This window comes from Mesoplodon bidens, assembly GCF_964165515.1.
Source record: "Mesoplodon bidens genome assembly, chromosome: 18".
Taxonomy (NCBI): Eukaryota; Metazoa; Chordata; class Mammalia; order Artiodactyla; family Ziphiidae; genus Mesoplodon; species Mesoplodon bidens.
Genome location: NC_138175.1, coordinates 55,663,860 through 55,687,492, shown reverse-complemented (window position 1 = coordinate 55,687,492; position 23,633 = coordinate 55,663,860). Strand labels below are relative to the sequence as shown.

The window sequence follows — 23,633 nt, the reverse complement described above, 5'->3', positions numbered from 1 at the left end:
CCATTAAACCCAAAAGCAAACCACCAAAATTCAACACAATTCCACAACCAATACCACCACCCACAATCAACCCAAGTCCACCATAAATAGGCGAAGGTTTAGGAGAAAACCCCACAAAACTAATTTTAAAAATAGTACTTAAATACAATGTATGTTACCATTATTCTTACATGGAATCTAACCATGGCCAATGACATGAAAAATCATCACTATTTCGACTATAAGAACACTAATGACCAACATCTGAAAATCACACCCACTAATAAAAATTATCAACAATGCAGTCATTGATCTTCCAGCTGCATCAAACATCTCATCACGATGGACCTTTGGTTCTCTGTTAGGCATTTGTTTAGTTCTACACATCTTGACAGGCTTATTCCTAGCAATACATCATACATCAGATATAGTAACTGCATTTTTATGAGTAACACATATCTGCCAAGATGTAAACTAGAATCATCTGATACCTACATGCAAATGGAGCTTCCATGTTTTTTATTTGCCAATTCATTCATGTAGGACGAGGCTTATACTACAGATCCTATACCTTTTCTGAAACATGAAATACTGGAATCATTTTACTATTTACAGGTATAGCCACAGCACTCATAGGCTATGTCTTACCTTGAGGACAAACAGCGTTCTGAGGAGCAACAGTTGCCACCAATCCTCTCTCAGCAATTCCCTATATCGGCACAAGCCTTGTGGAATGAATCTGAGGCGGTTTTTCAGTAGACAAAGCAACTCTAACACAGTTCTTTGCCTTCCATTTTACCCTCCTCATTGCAGCACTAGCAACTGTTCCCTTATTCCTTCCAGAAATGGGCTCTAATAACCCCACAAGAATCTCATATGACATAGACAAAATCCCATCTCACCCCTACTATACAAAGACATCCTAGGTGTCCTATCACTGATTCTAATCTTAGTATTATTCTCATCTGACCTGCTAGGAGACCCAGACAACTACATCCCAGCAAATCCCCTTAATACACCACCACATATCAAGCCAGAATGATACTTCTTATTCGCGTACGCAATTCTACGATCAATTCCCAAGAAACTTACAGGAGTACTAGCTCTAATTTTTTCAGTCTTAATCCTAGCATTTACCCAGTACTCCATACATTGAAACAACAAAGCATAACATTCCGACCCCTCAGCCAATGCCTATTTTGAGTACTAGTAGCAGACCTAACGACACATGAATTGGAGGACAAACCCTAGAGCACCCGTTATTATCGAACAAGCATCCATTTTGTTTCTTTTAAATTCTAGCTCTAATACCAGTAACTAGCATCACTGAAAATAATCTCCTAAAATGAAGAGTCTTTTACCCTGGTCTTGTAAACCAGAAAAGGAGAATAACACACCTAAGCCTCAAGGAAGAAGCTCCACTATCAGCACCCAAAGCTGAAATTCTACTTAAATTATTTCCTGAACATTTGTTACGGGACACTTAGAAAATTAAGTACCATGTCGGTATTAAAATGACTTCCTTTTTCTATAAGTTACTACGTATTTCGTGCATTATATGTATTACCTCTGGATTTTACACCGAAGGGAAATCAGACCCCAGGCTTCTCACGGCCACAACTGAATTAACTTGGGGTGCGGGAGCGGATATTTTAAGGTCCGTAGCGACCCCAGACCTCGGATACGGAGAGGGGACCACCGGGCGCAGGTTAAACTAGTAAAAAACGGTTAACTCACACTCCCCACCGCGACCGCAGCTCCGCGTTCTCTGCTTCGGGATCTGCAGCAAACTACGCGACCATGGAGACGAGACGCCAGAGGCGGCTGGGGGCGGGGCCTGAGCAGAGTGTCACGGGGAGGGGCGGGGCCTGAGCAGAGCGCCACGGGGAGGGGCGGAGCCTGAGCAGAGCGCCAGGGCGAGGAGCGGGGCGTGGGGCCCAGGCCAGCGCCTGGACCGTCAGAGGGCGGGGCGGGCGCTGCACGTTCCTCCGTTTGATCCTGTCTGGGTCTAGAATGCTTGAGGGTCTTGTGTTGCACCATTGCTTCCTCCTTGGTTTAACAGTTTGTAACAGTTTTAAGGTAAAAGCTTAAAGTAGTGTGGGATACTTATGTTGGTCTGGGAACTGCAGTCTCGGTGGGGGCTTGATGTGGGGTGGTGTTTGGACCCAGGAACATTCCTGCAATTAGAGTTAATTTAAGCAGTTTAAGGAAACAAGAGCTGGATCTGTCTGTGTAGGGATTACAAACTCTGTGAAACACAGAACCCTTGGAATGGGCTATTTCATACTAACACCTGTAAGGACAAAAATGTTGCCGTGCCATTCCTGTTCTACAAGGATCAAGCTCATTGGTCACTGCGGTGGCCCTGAGTGTGTCATACAAATACAAATGCGGAAGGGCAATTCGGTGAAGGTAACAGAAGGAGAAAATTGCCAGGATGGGCACATATTTACAGTGACTGAGGAATAGCCATAATTATTGTGTGGCTTGGTGAGGTGTGATATTAATTTTCTATTGGAGACATTTAAAATTTGGGACCTCTTGGAGTTAGAATTTTTTTTTATTTTTCAGGACTTAAAAAGCCACCCTAGGGCTTCCCTGGTGGCGCAGTGGTTGAGAGTCCGCCTGCTGATGCAGGGGACACGGGTTCGTGCCCCGGTCCGGGAAGATTCCACATGCCGTAGAGCGGCTGGGCCCGTGAGCCATGGCCACTGAGCCTGCGCGTCCAGAGCCTGTGCTCCGCAACGGGAGAGGACACAGCAGTGAGAGGCCTGCATACCGCAAAAAAACCCACAAAAAAACAAAAACAAACAAACAAACAAACAAAAAAAGCCACCCTATATAAATAGGCTGTGTATACTTCTGCATGTTGAGTCTTCGTTTTAAAAATGATATAATTCCCTAGAGAGCTTAAGATATAAGTAATGGATCCAAAATCATGATTACCTGTTTGAAGGACACACAGACATGTTTCTTTAAAGCATCCTCAGTATTGCCGAGAAGGCATGGGGATGGGGCAGTATAATGAATTAATGGAAAGATAGTTAATATCATTTGTCAAAATTGCCTGAGAGATTTGATCCCAGGACTATTTATATACACACTTTTCCTGTATCGACCCCTGTAGCTATGTAGGGGTATGTTGCTAGTTCCACTTATGAAGGCATGACAAGTAAAGTAAGTGGACGCTTTTAAGCCTCAGTTGTACCTTCAGTGTCAATGTCATCAAAATATTTTAACGTATAAGACATTGTACTTTCGAATCAAATTGCAACACAATCTCATATCACTTGTATTTCCCCTGAATGAGTACAAGACCTACTGACTGCCAATTATTTCCAGTTTTATTTTTCCAAGTAAGAGCAATCCTGTGTCGCAACAACATGGATCGACCTAGCGATCATCATACTAAGTTAGTCAGAAAGACAAATACCATATGCTATCACTTATATGTGGAATATAAAATATGACACAAATGAACTTATCTCCAAAACAGAAACAGACTCACAGACATAGAGAACAGACTTGTAGTTGCGGGGGGTTAGTAGATGCAAACTATTATATATAGATTGGATAAACAACAAGGTCCTACTGTGTAGCACTGGGAACTATATTCAATACCCTGTGATAAATCATAATGGAAAAGAATATGAAAAAGAATATATACATGTATAACGGAATCACTGTGCTGTACAGCAGAAATTAACATTATAAATCAACTATACTTCACTAAAATATTTTTTTTTTAAAAAGAGTAATTCCTGTGTCACCGCTGCCTAATACCTGAGTACCACATTGACTTTTCCGTATGCATTATGTCCAAAATTTTATAGTAATTGAGATACGAAATCGAAATGTGACACTCCATGAGAAGTCAGCAAACTTTTTTTTGTAAAGGGGCACATAGCAAATATTTTATTCTTTGTAAGCCATACTGATTCTGTTACAACTATTCTACTCTGCCCTTATTAGATCCATGGTATGTAAACATAAGTGTATTCTAATTACATTGATGCAGCATTTAAAAACAGATGGTAGGTTGTATTTGGCTCCTGTTCTGTAGGTTGCCGAGCCATGACCTACACAAAGGAATGAAGGCCACCAGAGACAGTAACTACATGGGTAATACATAAGCCAGACCTTGCTTATTTTTAAGTGTCTTTAAAATATAATTGTTTAGGGCCTCCCTGGTGGCGCAGTGGTTGAGAGTCCGCCTGCCGATGCAGGGGATACGGGTTCGTGCCCCGGTCTGGGAGGATCCCATATGCCGCGGAGCGGCTGGGCCCGTGAGCCATGGCCGATGGGCCTGCGCATCCGGAGCCTGTGCTCCGCAACGGGAGAGGCCACAACAGTGAGAGGCCCGCATACCGCAAAAAGAAAAAAAAAAAAAAAAAAAAAAAAAAAAAAAATATAATTGTTTAAAAAACTTAACCATCTAGTTTGGGTTTATAGTATATGTCAAAGTAAAATCTATGAGAATGATCACACAAAGGGCAGGACTGGAGAACTGGAAGTATACATGTGTAAGGGTCAGATGCTCTATAGAAAGTAGTGTGGAAGTCCTTGAATGTAGACTGTGGTAAGCTGTATAGTAAAACCCCTAGAGCAAACACTTAAATATTGTTACAGCTAACAGTGATGAACTGAAAAAGGAGTTTAAACAAACCCATAAAAAAATTCAGTTATTTTACAGAAGACAGAAAAAGAGGGGAAACAGTGGAAAATACAAAGCAGACAATATAAAACCAACAGCATGATAATAATTTAAATCTAACTATATAATTATCTCAAACCAAATGGCCTAAAGACCCCAATTGAAAGGCAGACATTGACAGCTAGATTTTTAAAAGAGAGATGAATTTAATAAAATTCAAAATAAAAGCATGGAAAAAAGGTAAACCATATCAACACTATTCAAAATAGAGTGGCTATTGTAAGATTAAAGGAGATTAAGGAGCAAATAAGACCAGGGATAATGAACTCTAGTTCATAATCATAAAGGGATTAAGTTCATCAGAATGACAGACAGTCATAAAAACTATGCACCCAGCAGCAGAACTTCAAAACCCTCAGAGAAAACTGGCAAGATTGCAAGGAGAAATAAATAAACCCACACTCATGGTCAGCGATTTCCATGCTTCCTCTGTCGATAACAGTAGAAGAACAGACAGAAAATCGGTAAGTTCCTGGAAGATTCTAACAATACCATTAATCAATGAAATGGAGATTTATAGAACTGTGAGATAATAGAAAATATATATATTGATCTCTGGCCCTGGCTCCTGGCACAGAGCTCCTAAAACCCTTGTGATTCTCTAAGTGGTAAGAGCACCAGGAGCATCTTTTGTTCTACTGAGGTGACTCTGGGTGGCTCCATCCTATAAGGGGAGCTTGGTCAGCAGAAAGACCAAGCCAGGATTAGAAGCTTGGAATTTTCAGCCCTACCCCTAAAAATTCATTATACCTACACGAGGAAGCCTCCATAAAATCCCAACAGTAGGACGTTCAGAGAGCTGCAGACTGGCGAACACATCCACATGGGGAGGGTGATGCACCCCAACGCCATGAAGACAGAAGCACCTGCGTTGGGGTACCTCCCAGATCTCACCCTATGTGTCTCTTCAACTGTATCCTTTATCATATCCTTTAGGAAACTGGTGAATGTGTTTCCCTGAGTTTTGTGAGCAGCTCTAGCAAATTAATTGATCCCAGGAGAGGCTTGTTGGAATCTACCACCTATAGCTACTTGGTCTGAAGCAAAGGTGACGACCTGGACCTGTGACTGGGGTCTGAAGTGTGTCGGGTGGGGGCTGGGGCAGTGTTGTGGGCTGAGCCCTAATCTGTGGGATGTGATGCTCTCTCCAGGTAGATAGTGTCAGAATTGAGTTTAAGTGAAAAACACCTAGTTGGTGTTGCAGAGAATTGCTTGTTGTGGGGAAAAACTTCCACATTTGGTGACCAAAAGTGTGAGAAGTGAAGTGTTCAGAGTGAAGGTGGTAATAGTGTGAGCATAAAGGAAACACAGAGAAAAGAAACACAGTAGGATGGACTGGATCTTTCTCTCCACAAGAGGAGGGAAACTGAGTTTCTCCTTTATAAGAACAATCCAGCTAACGAGAATTTTAAGCAATCTTTCAAAGTGCACATAGTACTTTACCAAGACAAACCACATCCTGGCCCATGAAACAAGTCTGGATAAACTTTACAAGAATCCTATACAAAATATCTCTATGACCACAATGGAATTAAAACAGAAATCATTAACAAAAATATCTGGAAAATCAAATATCTGAAATATAATGACCGACTTGTGACCAACCCTGTGACAGAGGAGAAATTAGAAAGGAAATTAGAATGTATTCTGAATTGAATAAAAATGAAAACAGAACGTATCAAATTTATAATTTGCTACTATAGCAGGAGAAATTAAAAAGAGCACCCTTGGAGAAGGGATAACTATTTAACAAAACACCTAAAAGCCTAAGGGCTCTTTCATTTTTTTTGTTTTCTTGGGCTTTTTGGCCCTCAGTGTGAACTTCCTGCTTGTAACGGGACTTAAGTCTTAACTGAGCTCATCCAGTTCTGAGGCTTGTTTAGGTAGGTGAAGGCATCACAGTGAGAGGGCACGTTTCTTGAGGTTGTTACAAATATCTGATACGATAAACCAGCTAAACATGTTAAAACTGAGAACACACAATCCATTAAGGGTAGTTAGACAATGAAAGGTAATATATTTCTAGATGAATTAAAATTAAATGGATATTCTAATGCAAACAGTGAATATATATGATGGAAGGAATGAGGGTAATATTTAGGAAGGGGATCTTGAAATCAAGATTTCAAAGGTGGAACAATTACGGGGAATACTGAACTCCCATCTGTAACCTAAACCTTGGGTGGTTAAGGTGGGTAAGGGGAAAAAAAAGGTCATTGAAAGTGTACCAGTCAGCTTTCTACAGGTTTTCCTGCGGTAACAAATATCCCTGAATTCTCACTGGCTTGTAACAACAAACATTTATTTCTTGCTCATATCATATCTATCATTATTCACCTCTTGCTTGTTTCTCTAACTTGATTCTGGGATTCAGGATAAAATTCCAGTGTATCTGGGATCTACCATTCTTGCAGCAGGAAGAGAAGGTTCAAAAAAGCAAACAAAGGTTTTGAAAGCTTCCATTTAAAGTTGAAACATACCATTCTACTCACACCAGGAACTCACAAAGCCATTCTTGCATAATATGGGCAGGGAAGTACAGTCCTCTCAAAGGGAAGGAAGGGTTGGTCGCCTAAGTCAAGTGGCCAAGTTTGATATCAAAGGGCAGACATACATGATCTCACAGGATGGTGATAAATCATTGGAAATAATATTACAATATATGTTAGTGCAGCTTCTATCAGAAATAATTTGTCTGTCCTTTGTTCACACAAAATATATTTACCCCGGTCCGAGAGGAAAGAAAAAACATTTCGCCCTAGACATGAGTTCAATCACAAATGAGAATTTCATAATAATCTCATGAGATTCCTCTGAATTCAGAGCCCCGTGTGGAGCTCTCCCCACTCATAACACATTATGGTGGAACAGAGAAATAAAATCTCAATAAACACTCTCATTTAGAAGAAAAAAAGAAAAGAGGCACCCAGTAGTCTCAGGTCCACAGCAAATGTGCAGTTCTGATGGGCAGATGTAGTGAGGGCCCTGTTCTGTGGGGGCAGGAATGACAAGGGACCCTTTTCTTGAATCCAGCTCTTCTCCTGAGAACAAACCTCCAGTGGTTTGTATTTCATTGCTCTTGACTTCACCTAGTTACATCTAACAGAGTATTGGAAATGTTGCCTTCCTTGTGCAATGAGCTGCTTGCTCCGGTTACTCCCGTCGCGTGAATATTTACAGTCCCAAAGATCATCGGGTTAATTGAAAAAAATAAAACTGAGAACCCACTATCAAAACTACCAAAGAAGGGCTTCCATGGTGGCGCAGTGGTTGACAGTCCGCCTGCCGATGCAGGGGACACGGGTTCGTGCCCCGGTCCGGGAAGATCCCACATGCTGCGGAGCGGCTGGGCCCGTGAGCCATGGCTGCTGAGCCTGCGGGTCTGGAGCCTGTGCTCCGCTAGGGGAGAGGCCACAGCAGTGAGAGGCCCACGTACCGCAAAAAACAAAAAACAAACAAACAAAAACAAAACAAAACAACAAAACTACCAAAGAAAATAGGAGAGGGACTTCCCTGGTGGTCCGGTGGTTAAGACTCCAGACTCCCAAGGCAGGGGGTCCGGGTTCGATCCCTGGTCAGGGAACTAGATCCCACATGCACGCCACAACTAAGAGCCCTCATGCTGCAACTAAAAAATCCTGCATGCTGCAACTAAAAAATCCTGCATGCCACAAGGAAGAGCCCGTGTGCTGCAGCTAAGACCCGGCGCAGCCAAATAAATAAATAAATAAATTTTTTTAAAGAAGAAGGAAAATAGGAGAAACACAAATAACTAATATCAAATGAAACAGGGAACATTACTACTGTTAAAAAGAAAACCACCGGCCAAAATGGAATCACTCATGCTAGGCCACACCACTAAACTGGGGCTTGAGGGACTTCCCTGGCAGTCCAGTGGTTAAGACTCTGCATTTCCGCTGCAGGGGGGCACAGGTTCGACCCCTGGTGGGGAACTAAGATCCTGAATGCCATATGGTGTGGCCAAAAAACCCCCCAAAAAACCGGGGCTTGATAACTTAACGTAACTGAAGCTTCGACCTCCCCCAGAAATGCTGTCTTAACAGGTCAGTCAGGAATTTTCTGGTCTGCACCAGTGAGGTCATGTGTCACGTGGGCCCTCTCCATTCTCCAAAGGAACATGAGGTCCTCTGCCACACAGACCCCTTCTGTCCACCACAGGTGAGTGACCTAAGCCTGAAGTTATCTTTTTTGTTTATGACTTCTTGCCTCACCTTTAAAAAGACCTCTCCTTTTCTGTAGCCCTTTACAGCTCCCCTCTCCTCACTGTACGGGATGCTGCCCTATTCATATATCAATCACTGAAGCCAATTAGATCTTTAAAGTTTATTCAGCTGAATTTTTGGTTAACACTACAGAGGGACTTCCCTGGTAGTCCAGTGGTTAAGACTTCGCCTTCCAGTTCAGGGGATGCGGCTTCGACCCCTAGTTGGGGGACTAAGATCTCACATGCCACGGGGCAACTACTGAGCCCACGCACTCTAGCGTGCTCCACAACTAGAGAGAAGCCCGCTCACCACAACGAAGAGCCTGCACACCACAATGAAAGATCCGCAACTAAGACCCGACGCAGCCAAATTAATTAATTAATTTTTTAAAAAATGGTCCATATCAAAAAAAAAACTTAAAAAAAAACTACAGAATTTACAGACATCAAAAGGATAGTAAGGGACTGCTACAAATGCTCCACACACATACACTTGACAAGTAAGATGAAATATTCTTTTAAACATACAACCTACCACAAATCACCAATGGGAAGCATATCATTTGAATAAATATTTTGAATTATGAAGTGAATTTATAATTTTAAAATCTCCCCTCCCCCCCAAAATAAATCTGCAAGCACAGTGACTGTTGAGCGTTTAGCTAAACTACTTGGTAATACTGCTGCCTTGGCGTTTATTTTGTGTGGCCAAGTGGCCTGCACGGGTCTTGAACTGACACCAGCCCCTCCCTTGAAGGCATGTCCTAGATAACAGCCCACAGGGTCACAGTAAATGTAAGTTCCTGATATGACTCCCCCAGCTGCCCTTGTGATAAGCATTGTCCCCTGTTACCCAGGGCCTTCCCCTTGTTTCCCTTTAGATAAGACCCCCCAGCCCTGAAGTTTACCAAAACCCTGCTCTTTTGGGTTTGAACTGACCTATCTGACCTTAGCCCCAGAACCCAAAATCACTCCATCCACAGAGCCTAATAAAGGCCTGTATCCTAGGTCCTGCCCCGTGCTCCTTGACTGCACCCTGCTCCCTGCCTGGACCTCCTCACGTGGCCCAGGAGCTGTGCCTCAGGACCTATAATAAACGCCTGCATTTTGTTTTCCCTTGCAGTCTTTTGTTGAGTAGGGGCTCAACATCCAACACCTGGGGGCTCTACTTAACAAATATTAACAAAATCACAACAGTGACACAATTCTATCAAACGTATAAAGAAGAATAAATAGCAATTATATACAATTTCTTTTGGAAAACAGAAGTGGAGGGAATACTTCCCAACTCAATTTATGAGGCCAGTATTACCGTGATGCTAAAACTAGACAAAGACATTAGAAATAAATAAATAAATAAGGAAGAAGAAAGATAACTACCAACTAAACCCCACATGTAGATGTAAAAGTTCCTAACAAAATATTAGCAACAGCAATCAGCAGTACACAGAAAGAACTATACACCATGACCAAACGGTGTTTATCTGAGGGAGAGAAGGCTGGCTTTAACGTCCAACCAATGTCATCCACACTGTTAAGAGGATGAAGAAGAAAATTCCGAGGCTCTATCAATAGATGCGGCAAAAGCACTTCATAAAATGCAATGCCCATTTATCATTATATAAACTTCAGAACACTAGGAAGAGAGGGAACTTCCCTCAACTCAATAAAGAACACCTACAAAAAACATACAGTAAACATCAAACTTAATGGTGAAAAACTGAATGCTTTTCCCCAGAGGTTAGGAACCAGGCAAAGATGTCCACTCTCACTACTGCTATTGACATTGTATTAGAAGGTGTAGCCAGTGAAATAAGGGAAGAGGAAGTAAAAGTAACAGGGAGAGAAAAAGAAGACAAAATAGTGTACCCACTTACAGAAGACATTATGGTTGTGGTAGGCTGAATAATGCACCCCCCAAACATCCACCTCCTCATAGCTCTAACATATGGAGTGTTAACTTTAAATGTCTAAAGGGAGTTTGCAAACGTGATCTACGTAAGATCATGACATGGGAGATTATCCTGGATGATCTGCTAAATGTGTTATAATCCCAAGGGTCCTTATATGCAGGATACGGTAGAATTAGACTCATGTAGAGGTTGGTGATATGGCAGAAGCAGAGGGACAGAGATAAAGAGATTTTAAGAGGCTACCTTGCTGCCTTTGAAGATGGCAGAAGAGGACCATGAGGCAAAGGATCTAAGTGGCCTCTGGAACCCAGAGGGAATGAATTCTAACCTCAAGTATCCAGAAGGAGCACAGGGCTTTGGATCCATTTTACACTTCCGGCCTCCAGACTGTAAAAAGAATAAATGTTGTTGGTTTAAGCCACTCAATTTTTGGTAATTTGTTACAGCAGCAATAGGAAAACTTAAAGAAATAATATATGTAGAAAATCACGGTGATCTACATAAATTTCTAGAAAAATAAAATTTGCAATGTGTCAGTATGTAAGAATGACATACAACAATCTACTGCACGTCTACAAACTAGCAATTTATACATGGAAACTGAAATTAAAAATACAATACCATGTATGAGTGCTCAAAAAAGAAAAAGTAGAAGAAATATGTGTGTAGGGGGTGGGATGAATTGGGAGATTGAGATTGACATATGTACACTATTGACACTATGTATAAAACAGACAGCTACTGAGAACGTACTGTATAGCACAGGGAACTCTACGCAATGCTCTGTGGTGACCTAAATGAGAAGGAAATCCAAAAAAGAGGGTAAATACGTATACGTATAGCTGATTCACTGTGCTATACATTAGAAACTAACACAATATTGTGAAGCAACTAGACTCCAATTAAAAAAAAAAAAGAGGGGCTTCCCTGGTGGCGCAGTGGTTGAGAGTCGACCTGCCGATGCAGGGGACACGGGTTCGTGCCCCGGTCTGGGAAGATCCCACATGCCGCGGAGCGGCTGGGCCGGTGAGCCATGGCCGCTGAGCCTGCGCATCCGGAGCCTGTGCTCTGCAACGGGAGAGGCCACAACAGTGAGAGGCCCGCGTACGGCAAAAAAAAAAAAAAAAAAAGAAAAAAAAGAAATGTGTAATTTTACATGTCTTTTAAGTCTATTTCAATAATTATTACATTATTTCCAATTCAATTTCTCTTAGCAGCCCTCCACTAATAATTATATGATCCGTAATCAATAATAATCTCTGTCTTAAAATGTTTGATCTCTTTCTCATGGTTTTGTTCTTCTCCTCAGCTAGCCACAATCCTGGGCAATTATTTCCACAGTTAGTATCTCTCCACCCTTGTTCCTGGCTCAAGGGAAATGGGTCTTCTGTATCCATCCTAACAGTGAACCATTCTTGCCTCCATAAATCCAACTTCATCTTGGATAGTCTTCCTTGTAGGGTTATGTGGGCATCAGTGTATTTACATCTTATTTAACTATTCACTCATTGGTAATACTGGCCTATGAAATAAAAGTACAGACAGAACAGAAAGAGCCCACAACCACAATTATATATAAAGATAACCCATAAAAAAAGTCAAGAGATACTCACAAAAATTAAATACAGATGTTGAATAGCTGAAGGATAGAAATAATTTGCCTTGTTAGTGTAGCGTCATGGTTAAGAGACGTCTTTACAACCGGACAACATGGACTCAAATCCAGATTCAGCCACTTGTTGGGATGGGATTAAATGAGCTTTCAAATTTGCCTCTGTCCTAACTTCCTTCATCTGTGCAATAAGAATAACATCAGTACTTATCAGAGAGTTGAAGATTCCAGCAGTTATCATATGTAAAGTGTTAATAACGGTGACTCTTAAAATACGATATAAAAGATATCAAAATTCATGTCATTTATTAAAGGAAATATACGTATTATATTGGGATGGGAACAAATTCTAAGTGGAGGATACTGGGTGTCCGTTGACGTGGTAAAAGTAGCGCAAACCTCATTTTCCCTGCAAGACCCTCTGGCTCTGAATGTGAATACATCACTGGGAAAGGGCAGAATAGCCTCGAGGCATTTGCCAATGGAGATCATCTCCTTGTCACAACCTATAGTTGGAATCTTGGAGGCTTCCTTATTTCTTCTTCATCACTGTATTTCCATTTACTTCACTGTGTGATTGTTCACACTTGATTTTCAACCGCCCGACTGTAGCCAGGTCCCTCAGTACAGACGCAGCTCACCGTTTTGCCGCTCCTTTAAGTTGAAGGCTTAAAGGAGCTCTCGTGCTTCATGCTTACAGAGCACCTGCTTTGCGCCTGTCACTGCCTGATGTGCACTGTCACGCCTCAAAACTGTCAAACCAACACAATCATATGTTTATCCCTTGGTGTAAACGGGGAAAAGTGTAAATTAAATATAAAATCGGGGTCACACCGTGTGGAAGAAAAAAATAACTATCAGAGAGAAGTATATCAAAAACGGAAACAAAGGGGCTTCCCTGGTGGCGCAGTGGTTGGGAATCCGCCTGCCAATGCAGGGGACACGGGTTCGAGGCCTGGTCCGGGAGGCTCCCACATGCTGCGGAGCAGCTGGGCCCGAGCGCCACAACTGCTGAGCCTGCGCTCTAGGGCCCGCGCACCTAGAGCCGGTGCTCCAAGACGAGAGAGGCTACCGCAATGAGAGGCCCGTGCACAGCAATGAAGAGTAGCCCCTGCTCACCGCAACTAAAAAGAAAGCCCATGCTAAGCAACGAGGACCCAACGCAGCCAAAAATAAAAATTAAAAATGAATGTCATTCTTTAACACATTATCTCTGAATAAAGCTGTGTAAATTTTTCTTAAAAAAAAGGAAACAAATTTTACTACAGTTGTAAATGAACCATGTAACTTATTGCTTAATACCAATATGTGAAATCAACACTTTAACATCCTTTGGGATACTGCTTTGTAAACTTGCTTAGGAATGCTTATTATTAGTAAACATGTCCAAACATTAATTTTCATTAAACTAGTGTAAAAATATCTTAGCAATTTATCCAAATAGCATTTTCACAAGCATTTTCAACAACCAGATAATACAATAGAACTTATGTGTGCAGTAGGAAAAGGAATGTAATAAAATATTGGCCTGAAGAATCCAAACAGAATCCAACAACACATTAAAAGGATCATACACCATGATCAAGTGGGATTTATCCCAGGGATGCAAGGATTCTTCAGTATACGCAAATCAATCATTGTGATACACCATATTAACAAATTGAAGAATAAAAACCATATGATAATCTCAATAGATGCAGAAAAAACTTTTGACAAAATTCAACACCCATTTATGATAAAAACTCTCCAGAAAGTGGGCATAGAGGGAACCTACCTCAACATAATAAAGGCCATATATGACAAACCCACACCAAACATCGTTCTCAATGGTGAAAAACTGAAAGCATTTCCTCTAAGAACAGGAACAAGACAAGGATGTGCACTCTCACCGCTATTATTCAACGTAGTTTTGGAAGTCTTCGCCATGGCAACCAGAGAAGAAAAAGAAATAAAAGGAATACAAATTGGAAAAGAAGAAGTAAAACTGTCACTGTTTGCACATGACATGATACTATACATAGAGAATCCTAAAGATGCCACCAGAAAACTACTAGAGCTAATCAATGAATCTGGTAAAGTTGCAGTATAAAAAATTAATGCAAAGAAATCTCTTGCATTCCTATACACTAATGATGAAATATCTGAAAGAGAAATTAAGGAAACACTCCCATTTACCACTGCAACAAAAAGAATAAAAGACCTAGGAATAAACCTACCTAGGGAGACAAAAGACCTGTATGCAGAAAACTATAAGACACTGATGAAAGAAATTAAAGATGATACCAACAGATGGAGAGATATACCATGTTCTTGGATTGGAAGAATCAATATTGTGAAAATGACTATACTACCCAAAGCAACCTGCAGATTCAATGCAATCCCTATCAAATTATCAATGGCATTTTTTACGGAACTAGAACCAAAAAATCTTAAAATTTGTATGGAGACACAAAAGACCCCGAAGAGCCAAAGCAGTCTTGAGAGAAAAAAACGGAGCTGGAGGAATCAGACTCTCTGACTTCAGATCATACTACAAAGCTACAGTAATCAAGACAATATGGTACTGGCACAAACACAGAAACATAGATCAATGGAACAAGATAGAAAGCCCAGAGGTAAACTCATGCAACTATGGTCAACTAATCTATGACAAAGGAGGCAAGGATATACAATGGAGAAAACACAGTCTTTTCAATAAGTGGTGCTGGGAAAACTGGACAGCTACATGTAAAAGAATGAAATTAGAACACTCCTAACACCATACACAAAAATAAACTCAAAATGTATTCGAGACCTAAATGTAAGACCGGACACTATAAAACTCTTAGAGGAAAACATAGGAAGAACACTCTTTGACAGAAATCACAGCAAGATCTGTTTTTGATCCACCTCCTAGAGAAATGGAAATAAAAACAAAAATAAACAAATGGGACCTAATGAAACTTAAAAGCTTTTGCACAGCAAAGGAAACCATAAACAAGATGAAAAGACAGCCCTCAGAATGGGAGAAAATATTTGCAAACGAATCAAGGGACAAAGGATTAATCTCCAAAATATATAAACAGCTCATGCAGCTCGATATTAAAAAACAAACAATCCAATCCCAAAATGGGCAGAAGACCTAAATAGACATTTCTCCAAAGAAGACATAAAGATGGCCAAGAAGCATATGAAAAGCTGCTCAACATCACCAATTATTAGAGAAGTGCAAATCAAAACTACAATGAGGTATCACCTCACACCAGTTAGAATGGGCTTCATCAGAAAAGCTACAAACAACAAATGCTGGAGAGGGAGAAAAGGGGACCCTCTTGCACTGCTGGTGGGAATGTAAACTGATACAGCTGCTATGGAGAACAGTATGGAGGTTCCTTAAAAAACTAAAAATAGAATTACCATATGATCCAACAATCCCACTACTGGGCATATACCCAGAGAAAACCACAATTCAAATAGACACATGCACCCCAATGTTCATTGCAGCACTATTTACAATAGTCAGGTCATGGAAGCAACCTAAATGCCCACTGACAGACGAATGGATAAAGAAGATGTGGTACATATATACAATGGAATATTACTCAGCCATAAAAAGGAATGAAACTGGGTCATTTGTTGAGACGTGGATGGATCTAGAAACTGTCATACAGAGTGAAGTAAGTCAGAAAGAGAAAAACAAATATCGTATATTAACGCATATATGTGGAACCTAGAAGAATGGTACAGGTGAACTGGTTTTCAGAGCAGAAATTGAGACACAGATGTAGAGAACAAACGTATGGACACCAAGGGGGGAAATTACCAAATTCGTCACATTTCTCCCCAGTATGAATTTTTTGTTGAATCTTCAGGACATACTGTTTTCTTAAAGGTGTTTCCACATTCAGTACATGTGTACAGTTTCTGATCTGCATGAATTACCTCATTACACCCAAGGTGTGAATATTTGATGAAAAACTTTACAACATTCATTACCTTTGAAAGCTTGCTCTCCAATATAAATCCTCTCCTGTTCCACAGTCCTGATCTCTGGGTTAAAGCTTTAGCATGCACATTACTCTTGTGTGGTTTCTGTGAAAGACGTATATTCTGAAGTCGAGTGCACTCTGAAGCCTGGAGAAAGCGCCTGCCCATACATTTCCAGGACTTCTCTTCAGTATGGACTCTTGTTGCCTACTTCAACTCAAGGTGAAACTTTTGCCACTCCCATTGCATCTGTAAGGGATTGCTCCACTATGTTCCCCAACCTTTGATGTTTGGGTAAAATCCTTCCCACAAACATTACATCTGTGTGGTTTGTCTCCAGGATATATATTCTTACATACCTAAAGAGTGAGCAATAAGTTTTAAAACTGCCATATTCATAGCATTTCTAAGTATAAAGTATTCAGTAAACCCTGAGTTTAAGACAGTACCTAAAAGCCTAGCCACATTCCGTGCACTTGTAAGGGTCTCTCCAGTATGGATTATCCGATGACTGGTGAGATGTGAGCCCTGAGCAAAGGTTTTACACACTCGTGTCACTTGTAAGCATTCTCTCCAGAATGAACTCTTCAGTGAATCCTGAGTTCAGACCATTGTCTAAAAGCCTTGACGCACTCATTACATTTATACAGCTTCTATCTAGCATGAATTTTCTTAGGAAGCCTAAGATGTAAAGGCCTGACAAAAGCCTTGCCACATTTATTACATTTGTAAGGTCTCCCGTGAGTAGGGATCACCTGATGTCTTTTTAGGCCTGAATGCACCCTGACGCGTCTGCCACACGCATTGCACTTGTACGGCTTCTCTCCTGTATGAGCTTGCTCATGCTCTGCAAGGTGTGAACGCTTTCCAAACGCTTGTGACATTCACTACGCTGGTAAGGTTCCGATTCGGGATTAATTACCTGATGGTTGGTGAACCAGGTCTGAACACAGAACCGAAGCTTTGCTGTGACACCCACATTTGTGTGGCTTTCCTCCAGCTTGACTTTTCTGAGGGTCCAACAGACGATACACTTTACCACACTCATTACATGTGTAAGGTTTCACTCTAGTGTGGATGCTCCAATGATGTGCAGAGTGAGTCCTCTGACTGAAGGCCCGGCCACGTACACCACATTTACATGGTTTCCCTCCTGTATGGATTCTTTGATGTCTAGTGAGGTCTGAGCCCTGAAGAAAGGTTACATCGCACTCATTGCACTTGTAAGGTTTTTCCCTGTGTGCTTCTTGGTCTTGTGTCAGTACTGAACGATCATTCTCATATATATTAGAAATGCTGGTACAGCCACTAGGAGTTCTTCGAAGTGGGGAAACTGAGGCAATACTGTTGACAGTCCTCACAGCCTGATTACATTAAAAAATTTTCCCTTCAGTTTGAAGTATCTGCAGTTCATCTTGAAAGCTTGATCCATGCCTATTTTCAATAGGCTTATTTCCTGCATCGCTTCTACTATGTTGATCTCTTCCAACAGTCAGATTTTCGTTATGGTATTTTTTTTTTTTTTTTTTGCGGTACGCGGGCCTCTCACTGTTGTGGCCTCTTCCGTTGTGGAGTGCAGGCTCCAGACGCGCAGGGTCAGCGGCCATGGCTCACGGGCCCAGCTGCTCCGTGGCATGTGGGATCTTCCCGGACCGGGGCATGAACCCGTGTCCCCTGCATTGGCAGGCATACTCTCAACCAGTGTGCCACCAGGGAAGCCCTGCCCTAGCTTTTTAAGGGGGGGCCTCCTTCATGCCCACACCACAGGCTCCTAAGCTTCTCCCCATCCTTACCAAAGTGTAATCAGTATCCCTGACGCTGAGCAGATGAACTGCTGGAAGGCAAGGCTCCTGTCCAAGATGGTAACTAGCCCCTCGATGTGCAGAATTTGGAAGACCTGGGGGCTACAGTGAGCAGTGACGCAGAAGAACAGAGCAGTGACACTTTAGTTCAGTCAGAGTTGAAATTTCCAGAACAAATATGGGAACTAACCTCATCATCTGCTCTAGCCCCTTGGTTTTCCCTGAGGAGTACTCTGCCCAACCCAGTCCCCAGCATCTAAACACTCTCAGAGTAAAGTGCTGCAGGTGTCCTGGGAAGAAGATGGAGAAAATGCACCCTCCAATGGAGGGAAAAATGACCCAAAATAATCAAGGGAGGAGAGCATTTCTTATAGAGGAGCTTGATGTGGAAGCAATAAAACCTGGGTAATGAGACAGAGAATGACTGGTGAAGGGAAATTTAGATGATTGGCTGGAGAAGATGGGGAGATATCTCTGGCCGAGACCTGAAGGAGGAGAAAGGGCCAGAGCAGAGACGATTTAGGGACAAAGCGTGAAGCAGGAACTAAGATCTGAGATAGAAAAGGTGTTGGTGTTTGGGAACAGAGAAACGCTGAATGTGACTGGGGCACAGTGAACCACAAGAAAAGGATGAGGCTGGAGACAATGGCAGGGCCCTGAGGATGACTAAAGAGCTGTGTAGCCACCGTGAGGACTCGGGATTTTGCCCTGAAGACGTATGGAAGCCAGTGGAGGTCTGAGTGCCAGAAGTGACAAACCCTCCCTTCCCATTTATCCTTATTCATAGAAGACACCTGATGATGGTCTCCGACTCGGAGCCTATGTTCCTGCCTCCATCCTACTGTTTTTCTTTTAGTTTTTCACGTTGGGAGGCCTGGGACCCACTTAATATTCTAATTACAAGCGGACACTCCCTCCAAGAAGAACCGCCACACACAGACACACACCCAGTCTGGCCAATCAGTTCAGGCGTCAGTGTTGCTCAGCCTCAGAGTTTCTGGTCTAGTCTCTCATCTCCATGTTACAAGTGGGCTCCCTGAGGCCCAGATGGGAGACATTTCTGAGAAGGTCTGAGTTGAGTGAACAGAAGCAGGTGGAACTGAATTCTGAAAAGGTCGCTTGAAGGGCCAGTGGGCAGAGTTTGTCCTTATCAACGTTCCCACTTAAAATACCGGGACCATCTTTCATGTGCCTGAGCAAAGGAAATGTCTCTTTCAAGAAGTTTCAAAGGAAACTTCTCTTTCAAGGTCTGATCACACTGATACTGAGCATTTAATTCTTCTTTTCCAGAAAATTACAGCAAAGCAGTTTAAAAATACATAATTGCAAAAACATACCTACTCGTGAGGAAAACACTGAAAAAGGGTCAGCTGTGAAAGAAGCTCTGAGCAAGTTTTTTTTTAAATTTCATGTTTATTGAAGCTTTTCTGTTTTGTTGAGCACATTTCTTTTTTTTTAAACCTATTTTATTTTATTTATTTATTTATTTATTTTTGCGGTATGCGGGCCTCTCACTGTTGTGGCCTCTCCCATTGCGGAGCACAGGCTCCGGACACGCAGGCTCAGCGGCCATGGCTCACGGCCCTAGCCGCTCCACGGCATGTGGGATCTTCCCGGACCGGGGCACGAACCCGTGTCCCCTGCATCGGCAGGTGGACTCTCAGCCACTGCGCCACCAGGGAAGCCCGAGCACATTTCTTTATCGCAAATAGATAGGCTCTGTTGGTAAAAGGTTCCAAGTCAATCCAGCTTATCCTTCAACTTTTCCAGAGAGTGGACAAGAAGGACTAGAGGGGAATATCTGCTTAGTAGCTCATGGCTATTTTAATAGATCACATAAAAGCAAAGAAAACTGAATATTAGACTAACTAGGTTAAATGAGGTTTCAACTATTAAGATAAAAGATCATTGACATCTTTACTCAGTACTCATTGAAATAGTCTAAAATTCTTTACTAGTTACCAAAGAATATTTCCAATATATAAGATAAAGAGGAGAAAGCACACAGGCTTTCTCTAAACCAGAAACAGATTTAAAACGGAAACAATTAGTAATTTTTTTTTAAAAAAACCCTGCACGGGCTTCCCTGGTGGCGCAGTGGTTGAGAGTCCGCCTGCCGATGCAGGGGACACGGGTTCGTGCCCCGGTCTGGGAAGATCCCACATGCCGCGGAGCGGCTGGGCCCGTGAGCCATGGCCGCTGAGCCTGCGCGTCCGGAGCCTGTGCTCCGCAACGGGAGGGGCCACAACAGTGAGAGGCCCGCGTACCACACACACACACACAAAACAAACAAACAAACAAACAAAAAACCTACACAATTCTGGGGTCAAAGTCAAAAAATATTAAGCATATATATTTAGAAAATGACATGAATTGATGATAGGATGCCCACCAAAGCAATTTCAGAGGTTATTATTTATAGGAGAGCAGACATTGAATGAACTAAGATTATGCTCAAGCTACAAAAAGAACAATGAAAAAAGAAATCCCCATCACAAAAAAAAAGGGAGGGAATTTTAATGTCCCTTTAAATAGGCACTATGAAGTAACAATTTTTTCTTGCTACACACACACACACACACACACACACACACACACACACTCCCTATCCCACGCCAGGAAAAGGGAAGGGGGTGACCCGCAACTGACTGAGTCAAGTCACCAGCCCCTGGTTGAAGGATTGCAAATGGAAGTTTTCTTCTGATAAAAATAAATATTAAATGCACAAGCCTTATAGAGTGGAATTTTGCAATTCTCCTCCTCATCTATATAAATTAAACAGCTTTAAAATTTAGTAGACTATAAAGCCACGATTCAATATATCACAATTGAATCATTCATATCCAGTCAATTCATAGCCAACCGACTCATCTGGGTCCAGGTCACTCCTATTTCGCCACTACTGTGGGTTTCCCTCTCACTCTACTTACCTCCCTATTCTTTGTCCTCTCCCTCCCTCTCCCTCTCTCTCTCTCCCTCTCTCCCTCCCTCCCTCCCTCTCTCCCTCTCTCTCTCTCCCTCTCTCTCCCCCTCCGTCCCTCCCTCCCTCTCTCCCTCTCCCTCTCTTCTCTCCCCCTCTCCCCCTCTCTCCCTCCCTCCCTCTCTCCCTCTCCCTCTCTTCTCTCCCCCTCTCCCCCTCTCTCCCTCCCTCCCTCTCTCCCTCTCTCTCCGTCTGAAGTGCTTCACCATTGTTGCCCCGCTGCTACCCCTGATCGAGGGCCCCTCTCCTATTTCGCGCGCCTTCATCTCCCTGGAGACCTCGCTTTTCTCTAAACTGCTCTCTCTTACCCACCTGCTACCTTCCAGGCTTACTCTCCTCAAGGCTGCCGTCTCTTCGCAAGTTCCTTACCCACCCTCTACGTTGCCATCGGTTCTCCCTCCTCCTTTTCTCCTCAGTTTTCTGTTACTCTCAGTCGCTGTCTCTGCTTCTCCTGATCCCTCTGGCCCACGTACTTGCAGGGATGGCGACTGAATAAGGTGCCCCCCTCCAGCAAGAGCACATTTTCAGTGGGATGGAATTTGAGACGGAAGAACCATGGGTGTCACATGGCTGGCCCAGGTCACCTCGCCCAACACGGGTCAGGGGAAGGGGAGGCCTGCGGAGCAGGAGGACCGGCCTGAGAAGGACCTGAGGAGAGAGGGGCTGAGAGGGGGTCTCAGGAGAGGGGCGGGCTCTCCAGAATCCCAGGCCCGGGGAGAGGACGCGGCCTGGCCTGGAGCGCGGCGACAGAAGCTGCCACAGGGGCCGAAAAGGGCGAAGCTTGGGGGCCGCTGAGCGAATAAATCCACCTCGCGGAAGAGAACGTTATGTGGTGTGGAAAGGGCGGAGGGGTCAGTGAGGTCACTGAAGGGTTTTAAGCAGGAAAGAGGGGTGAAAGGCGGTGTCTAAGTGACCGAAGGCAGGGACCGGCTTCAGAGTTTAAACCGAAAGGGAAGCGCCCCTCGGCCTCTCACAGCGACGTCTGAGTTTACTTGGGGTGGAGGGGCGGGGCGGGAATTCATGGTCGGCAGCGACCCTCAGACCCCGGGTACAGAGGAAAGGAGACTGCGAGGCGCAAGTTTAAACTATAAAGACAGAAACTCACGCTGGGCAGCGAGACTCTCTCCACACTCTCCGTTTCCGGGTCCGTGTGGAATTCCGCGCGCGGAGTGAAAAGGCGGAGCGGTATGGGGGAGGGGCCTGGGCGGGGCAAGACCGTCATGGGGCGGGTCATAGAGAGAAGCCGGGTCTCCGCGGGGACCCTGCCTGGGAAGGTGAGGCGGGGCCTCGGGGTGCGGTGGGCGGGGCCAAAGAATTGAGCAATCGTAGGGAATTTGGAGGGTCTCTGGCTTTTCCCCAGGTAAACAAGGGGCCTAGTGTGAGTCTTCATGCACTGATATGCAGAAGGGTGGGTCTTGGCAGTAAGCCGTTTCCTGGAATGTGAAGTGGGAGAATTCTTTAACCTTTTATCTTTTCCACAATGACAGGGTTAAGGAAGCTTCAACCTTGTCACCACAAACTGTAACACCAAGCAAAAGTCAAAAATGATAAATACACGTTATAGTTGAAAAATGGAACATTAGAAATGCTGAACTAGGGACTTCCTGGAGTTCCTGGCTGTCCAGTGGTTAGGACTCTGAGCTTCCAATGCAGGGGGCCCGGGGTTCGATACCTGGTGGGGGAACTAGATCCCTCATGCTGCAACCAAGACCCAGTGCAGCCAAAATAAATAAATATTAAAAAAAAAGAAATGCTAAACAAATAATAATAATGGCGACAACAACAAACTTGCCCAGGAACCTCAGTGTACATGCCTTTGAACGACGTTGAAGGGCTCTGCATGTTCATTTGTGGCTGTGTTGTGTCTCATCTTGTCACATCCTAGAGACATCATTACGTGTTGAAAGATGTTCCTCTAAATCAGGCCAGAGGTCCCGGCTGCTGTTAAATTGAACAAGAACCCAGAGTTTATATTAAGAAAAATATTTTTCATTTTGCTGTTTCTCTGGTAATCACGAAAAAAAAATCTGCGGACAGCATCATGGATTTTATGTTCATGATTAGACAATATAAGCAGTAATGAAAATGTCATACTTATGTAACTAAATTATCCAGGCATCTCCTCTATTACCAGCTGAGCCCTGCTGAAGAAATAAGCTGGTGAGAATAAGCTTTTCTTGATTAATTATGCAAAAAAAGGTCTGTTGTTTTCCGTGACTTGGGAAAGAAAGCTGTATGTAGGACTTCCCTCGTGGCACAATGGTTAAGAATCCGCCTGCCAATGCAGGGGACACGAGTTCGAGCCCTGGTCCGGGAAGATCCCACATGCTGCAGAGCAACTAAGCCCGAGCACCACAACTACTGAGCCTGTGCTCTAGAGCCCACAAGCCACAACTACTGAGCCCATGCGCCACAACTACTGAGCCTGCACTCTAGAGTCCT

The 23,633-nt window shown here is 43.2% G+C and overlaps 1 long non-coding RNA gene across 1 annotated transcript; it reads right to left on the bottom strand.

Annotated features, from left to right (window-relative positions):
• Positions 1–11,159: 11,159 nt before the first annotated feature.
• Positions 11,160–22,356, bottom strand: LOC308605949. The gene is made up of 3 exons (XR_014013748.1): positions 22,297–22,356; positions 12,445–12,624; positions 11,160–11,218 (listed from the first exon to the last, which is right to left on the bottom strand). It is a non-coding gene; the product is annotated as an uncharacterized lncRNA (long non-coding RNA).
• Between the last annotated feature and the right edge of the window lie 1,277 nt (positions 22,357–23,633).